At 44.5% G+C, this 6,711-nt stretch overlaps 1 protein-coding gene across 6 annotated transcripts in view; it reads right to left on the bottom strand.

The window, feature by feature from the left end:
• Nucleotides 1-1,288: 1,288 nt before the first annotated feature.
• The window catches only part of HNRNPAB (heterogeneous nuclear ribonucleoprotein A/B), a 30,475-nt gene continuing 25,052 nt past the window's right edge, over nt 1,289-6,711 (bottom strand). For 2 of the 6 annotated variants that reach the window (XM_063348918.1, XM_063348922.1), the window contains one exon: nt 5,405-6,110. The gene's annotated coding sequence lies outside the window, so the exon portion shown is untranslated. Of the gene's footprint in view, nt 1,557-5,404; nt 6,111-6,711 lie in introns of those variants that run through there. The other 4 variants (XM_063348921.1, XM_063348925.1, XM_063348919.1 and 1 more) reach the window with 3 other exon arrangements.

Genomic DNA, 6,711 nt, shown 5'->3' with positions numbered 1-6,711 from the left:
AGGCCAGGTTGGACGGGGCTTGGAGCAACCTGGGCTGGTGGGAGGTGTCCCTGCCCGGGGCAGGGGGATAGAACTAGATAACCTTTAAGGTTCCTTCCAATCCAAATTATTCTATGATAACAGATGCTAAAACTTAGTTCTGGTTTCTCTCAGCACCTATGGCTCAGTTCGGTTCCCCTGGTGCCTGCGCTGCTGCAGCCCCGGGAGTCTGATTTCCAGCTGGGTTTTGAACTGCTTTCCCAAAATGACCAGCCAGTTCTGTGGAGCGGTGGCTGGAGGGGGTCACCGCCACTCTGGGGGTGAGAAGAGCACTTTCTGGGTCAGGACGTAGCTCTGCCCGCAGAGCTCAGGTTGAAGTCCAGCCCTAATGCAGGAAGGTTCATGCTCTGCTCCCCGACAGGGCTCTGCCTGACTAGCTAAAAGAAGTCATTGTTTTATTTTCAATTTTTTTTTAACCATAGAAAATGCTGCATGTTAGATGATTTGCAGTTGTCTTCAGAGAAACAAAAGGGCAGTAAGCTCCCTCTCTTTCAAAAAAGTTAAATTACTTTCATATGTGTCAAAGAAACCAATTACTAGCAGCAGGCCCGCTTCAGCTCTTCATATTTACTCCCCAGAGATGTTCCATTTACCAAGTATCTCCTGTCTTAACTATATAGAAAACACAAGACCTATCTGGCGTTGAAGGCATTGTAAACTGCAGTAGGCGATTTATCCAATCTGTAACTACTGCGTGACTAGTCAGCGACGCACTTGCACGCCTTCTCGCTCGTGTGCGTGAGGTTAGTTGCGCGTTGGCTGGGAGTGTTGTCCTTGTTCTCCATCCCACCGCACGGTGGAGGTTTGCTGGGTTCTTGGTGGTGGCTTTCAGTCCAGGAGCACGAGCCTTACACCCAGGTTGCAAAGCTCTTTTTAAGCTGATGATTCATTTTGGAATCACTCAAGTGAAACAGAGTAGAAAGGCGTGGAGTTTTACAGTGGCCAAAATAAGTATTTTGGGTGCACGGGAAGGAGAAAAAGCCCAGGGCAGAAATGAACCCCGTGACCGTCGGTGTCAGGATCCTTCTAGGTCAAACAACCGCTCTGCGCCTTGTCCCCTTTACCCTTCATCCCCAGACACCTCTGGCAAATGTACAAGTTGCACTTTCTTTTTTATGGATAGTTATGGACCAAAATATTTACTGGCGTCAGCAGAAAATGGTGTATGTTTTCTAACTAACGTTACAGGGAAGCATGTGAAAATAACTTGACCTGTTACACTATGAGTAGCTGGAGAGGGTAACCTTACTTCACTGCGTCTGTTTTATTGGGCATAGGCTATTTTACATATAAAATCAATACAGAATACAAAAAATGTGATGACTGACATTTACAGTAAAAAAATGTAAAAATGCATTTTGACCTCTATTTGCACTAGCAGTTCTCTCCGCTGCGCACGCGTCCTCGTGGCTCCCCACCCCTAGTGACTCTGGCGGTGGCTCTGAGGGAAGGGTCAGTGCGCGTGTGCTCTCTGTGGCTCTACATGCAGGAATTCATGCAATCAGAGATCCAAGAGCCTTAAAAAAAAAAAATCCAGCATCAGAAAAGGCAGCTGAAGTCAGCTATTTCTTCTAAAGTATCTTGAAAGAGTCGGTCATACATAGTCTGTTCCTCTTCTAAGGGGCTCCTTCCTTTTTCAGTGTTTTCCTCCTGGTAAGTAAGCTCTTCTGCCTTTCTGATTTCTGTGTTTCTTGTATCTCCATCAGAAAAAGACAAACATTTTCACTCCCTTTGCATAGTCCACAACTCATCCTATTTCAATCAGTTCGGCAACTCAAGATTTCTTAAAGAAACTAAGTACTGCAGGATCAAATTTAAACACAATTAGGATATCATCCAGGAAAAAAAAAATTGCATCACTGCCTCCAAACTGAAAAGCGCATATTACCAAAAAATACATTTCCACATCGTGCTTTCCATATGTCTGATTGCAAAAAAAAATAAAAATGCTACCTTATAAAGTTAATTAACTGTGGTTCCAACATGTACTTTTTTGTTTACAGGAAAGCGTAGATTTTTTTTATTTTTTTTTTTACCCTGGGGTGTATTTAATTCTGCGTTGTGCTGACACACGGATTACATTGCCTGCCTATTTGTTTTGGTGCATATGCAGTATGGGGTTTGCATGGTAATTAATGGTGCTGCTAAACCTTTTGTTGTTGTGAGGACTGAGCTTTGGGTTTTGGGGTCTGACACTTAAGTCACTGTCAACAGAAACTGAATCTGTAAATTCTGTTTTGCAGGGACCAGACGGACTGCCCGTAGCAGGATGTTGGCATAAGGTACCGTAATGATAACAACTGTATTTGTATATCCTTGAGCGGGTCGTGAGCAGTTCTGCTTGCTGCACGGCGGTGGCTTGTACTGCTGCCCTGCCTCCAAGCAGCAGGTTATACGCCCGGCAGGCCTAACGCCGTGCCTTGGGAGAGCGGGATTCCACCCGGCTTTGTGTCTTGTTCCCCACAGCTGGTGCTAGGAACCACCGCTCCAAAAACTGGCTAAGGGAGAAAAGCCATCCTCCTTAATATCGTCGGGAGCAATGCCTGTTTTCCAGGCTTGCTCAGGCTAGGCTTCTGTCATGGCTCGGGCGGTTTAGGAACCACTTGTGCAAAACATGGCTTAGACCACACTCTTTTAGCTGAGACTTCGACAGTGGGCTACCTCTCTGTCGCAGAGTTACAAAACGTTTCCTTCCAAACAAAGACTTTTCTGCCATTGTAATTATAATCCACAACACTACGCTGCTTCGGTGCTCGAATCAGTAAATCAGGGTGGACGTGGTCGGGTAATTCGTACTGTCTCACGTACCCAGAAAAGCCAAAGGCAGCCCAGGAGAAGGAGACTTGTTTTTCCCCCTCCATAAGATGAGGATTTGATCCAGAGTTTTAGGATGCTGCTGTAACCTCATTCTCCGAGGGTATGACACTGAAGCCGAGTGGAATTCCTAACCAGTTTCAAACGTGCGGCATGTGGACACAGTTGGAGTTAATAGCGAGCATGTTACTAACTGGCTGCAAACCCTCGGTTAGAATGTGAGCACGCCCTTAGCGTATAAAGGCTTTTAATTCTGTGGTAAGTCGTTTGGATGTACTGTTAATATTTAAAGAAATCCAAATGCCAATCCTTACAGTATTAACAATAAGATTAGTAAGCGTAATGAATGGACTATTTCTCTTTGATTAAAATATTTGTCTGTGTGTTCTTTTTCAGTGATCTCTAAGCATGAAGCACAATATGTAAATAATGTGATATATTTTGATCTTTTTAATTTTTGTATAAAAAAAGGAAAAAAAAAAACTTTCAACAGTAATATATTGACCTTTTTTTATACTGGATTCTGTCATTTATGGACTTTGGAAAATATTGTAAAGCTCCCAAACCCGTAAGATGCGCATGGTAACATCAGGATTTGATAAAGGTACCAATGACAGTAGCTGGGAACGAACGGTGTTCACCGCTAACGCTGCTGCCTGAACTAACAGAAGGGGGACGGCGTGTTGCCTGGAGTGCCTTACCGCATGAAGGAGGGAGAAATCCCTACCCTAATTTGGCTCTCAACTCTGTATTTGCATTGCACGTGCACGTTTAAAAGGGTGAAACAGCCTGGCTGAAAGCAAAGAAGAAAAAAAGGATGCAGCCCTAGAAATGAGAGAAGCTGCTGTGTATCATCTGGGCAAACAGGAGAAGGACTTGCAACTCGCAGAGGAAGCAAAGCCAAGCTCCATTCATCGCTCCCTGCTGTTCAGGTGATGGAAACAGCAATTCTTTGGCAAAACAGAAGAACCTTGACTACCTGTGGTTATTTCCACTACTATCAAGAAAAGCTTTTTTTTTTCTTTTTCCTCAAGAGGAAGCGCCTCTGGGTCCTGTTCTGGGATCTGAGGCTAAAGACGTGCAAGCGCTTTGTTACTGTGGAACCCAAATTCCCCAAGAAACCTCCACCGCAAAATTTCAAACCACAAAAACCTAGTTAATACTTTCTGTGTAGAGTTGCAGGACGGGGAGGGCTCTGCTGAAGCCTCTTCTTAAACAACAGAGCGCACAATGTTGCTAGTTGGGGTTCCCAAAACTTGGGAGTTTGGAGTATTTAATTGTCTTCGTTTGTAGGGTTCATTTGAGTTTGATTTTTTTTCTTGGTTTACGTGGTTTTTAACTGTAAACTCTGTAACTCTGCCCACTCCTCTTGTCCTCTTCCTTCTCTCCCCTTTTTCAGTCTCTTTCTTTAAATTATCTCCTCTTGGGCACATCCCATGCAGAGCAGGGTAATGAATAAAAGGAGGATTATGATTTTGATACCTACATATGGCATTAAGTGAGATCAATTAAAAATTTGCAAACTATTCCACTGTTCATATTTTTAAAGATGTTGGAAAAAATAGAGATTGTGCAGTAAAAGGCCATAAAAAAATATTTCAGGGAGGAAGAAAATAGCTTACAGCTGAGTCTGTTCAGCTTACAATGAAGATCAAGAGGCAATTAGATTCCTTTACAGGGAGGAGATGCTTTATATTAACAAGTTCTTAAACCGAACAGAGAAAGATGTACAAATATCCATCCAACGTGTGGAAGCTGAAGCTACACAAAATCAAATAAAGTAAGCCGTGGATTTTTAATGGTGAGACTGGTTAATCCTAACCAGACCAGTGATGTAATCCCCATTGGCTCTAATGCCTTTTTGATTTAACAGATCATTTCTGGAGGAAATATTTCAGCCCAATATAAGTTGCTAGGCTCTGCGGAGGAGTCTTAGCTGAAATTAAGAGCCTGACCTTGGTATCAAACCAGATGATGTAAGGGCTCTTTGTGGCCTTGATCTTGGAGAAGACAGAAGGGAGTAATTTTTGGTGTCCTGAGTAGATCCGAACCCTCTGTTAGATCCTTGTTCCACTGCATTTCTTACGGCAGCTGCTGCCAGAGAGGACTCGAGGGAGGGATGCAACTGTCCAGGGGCAACCTGCCCTGCACAAGCTGACCTGGCGCTAAGGTAGCTCTGGCTCCAGCGTTCTGAAGAACAGTAGGAGCACACAGTGCTCCACGCAGGTAGGGTGATGTCTGACTGATGTCTGTGAGTGCTGCGTCCTAGTTGTGCTTGAGCTTATCCTTTTATTCAGCTGGGAGCGTTTGTTACCTGCTGGTAAACGCTGAAATGGCCATCTAGCGTGGTAGATGTGGACACAAAAGACTTACAGCTGTAGGCAGTGAACTTTTGTTACCTGTCTTTGTTACCTGCTTAGGGCCCACACCTAGACATTGCTCGCTTTGTGGCTATGCTTTGCATGTTTACCAGTTACTGACCATTTGCTTGGTCACCATATGGATTAGATCAGTGTAAATTCAGATCAACTAACAAATCAAGAAACAAGAATTATGTAACTCAAAACAGCAATGAAAATGCATTTTATTTACTTCCATTTCATGTTGTTAGCTATCACTTTTGGTGTAGGGGTTTTTAAAGGCAGAAGGAGCAGTTGAACAAGCTCCCAGTGGCTGTTAGTGCTTTTGAAAAACCCCTTTATTGTCCCAAATTAAAGCTAAAAATCTTCTGTGGAAGGTTGAAGGCAAATCTCTCGTTGACGTCACCGGGAAGAAGATCTGTAATTGTTCCCTTAACGTACAGTTGCTCTTCCCATCTCCCCCAGTCATCTCCAAACTAAAAGCAATTCACTACTCCACACCACACTGTGGGCTTCTACGCTCAAATTCCTGCACGTGTCCTGTTCATGGAACCTCTGTCGATATCAATGAGAGTTCAGTCCCCAGAATGACTGCAGAAAGCACAAGAATCTGGAAGTGTCCACAAACAATCTACAATGCAGATAGAAAAGTCTTGTTTTACATACGCTGGCAAAAACTAAACAGCTTTCTATCTAGCTCCTACTTGAAGAAGTTTGATATCACTGAAGCTACAAGACAAGCTAACCTCCAAAGCTTATGAAATTATATTAAAATTTATATTTTCTCTGAGGAAATACCCCGAAGTCCTATTATCTTCAGGTAAACAAGTCAGTATTCCGTCTTCAACTTGTGGAATATCCAGTGCTTGTAGGCATCAACTGTGACCACTGCCAGGCCTGCAAAACATTGATACAGAATACCAGAGTAGTGCTTTACCTATTGCTGTGCATGGCAGCCGTCCCCCTCCCAACACAGAGCCGCTGCTGCCACAGAACCCAAGACATTCGCTCGTCATGAAGGAAGAGAGCTCTTTTTGAACCTACCAACCTCTTAACTGTGGTTTTTCTTCCCCGTCCCCGAGGCATAGCCTGACCGCTCGTGGCATTTCCGTGCCAGACAAGGAGGAAGGGTTGAATTATCTTCCTAGCCCAGGACTGCGGCTGGTATCCACACCCATCACCAGCGCTACCGCCTCAGCTGCCAAACCTTTTAGTGATCGTCTTGAAAACTCCCAGGGAAAAGTCCTCTCTGCATCGCTTTGTTCTGCATCCTGAACGCGGGGAGTCCAGCGCATGCAAAGGAGATCCACCTACGGCCCTGCAGCAAGCCTGGTTTGTTCAGGAGGTCTGACTTACTGCGCACGCAGAGCTCGGCAGCCCGTCTGCAGGAGCCTCTCTGGACTCCTGCCGCCGTCATTTCCATTAGAAATGCTGGCAAGGACGGATCCTGCAGCTATTACCACTTCAGCTATGAGGAACTAACCAGTAGATCGCCATG

This window comes from Chroicocephalus ridibundus, chromosome 11 (genome assembly GCF_963924245.1).
Source record: "Chroicocephalus ridibundus chromosome 11, bChrRid1.1, whole genome shotgun sequence".
Lineage (NCBI taxonomy): Eukaryota > Metazoa > Chordata > Aves > Charadriiformes > Laridae > Chroicocephalus > Chroicocephalus ridibundus.
This window is presented reverse-complemented; position numbering and strand designations above follow the sequence as displayed.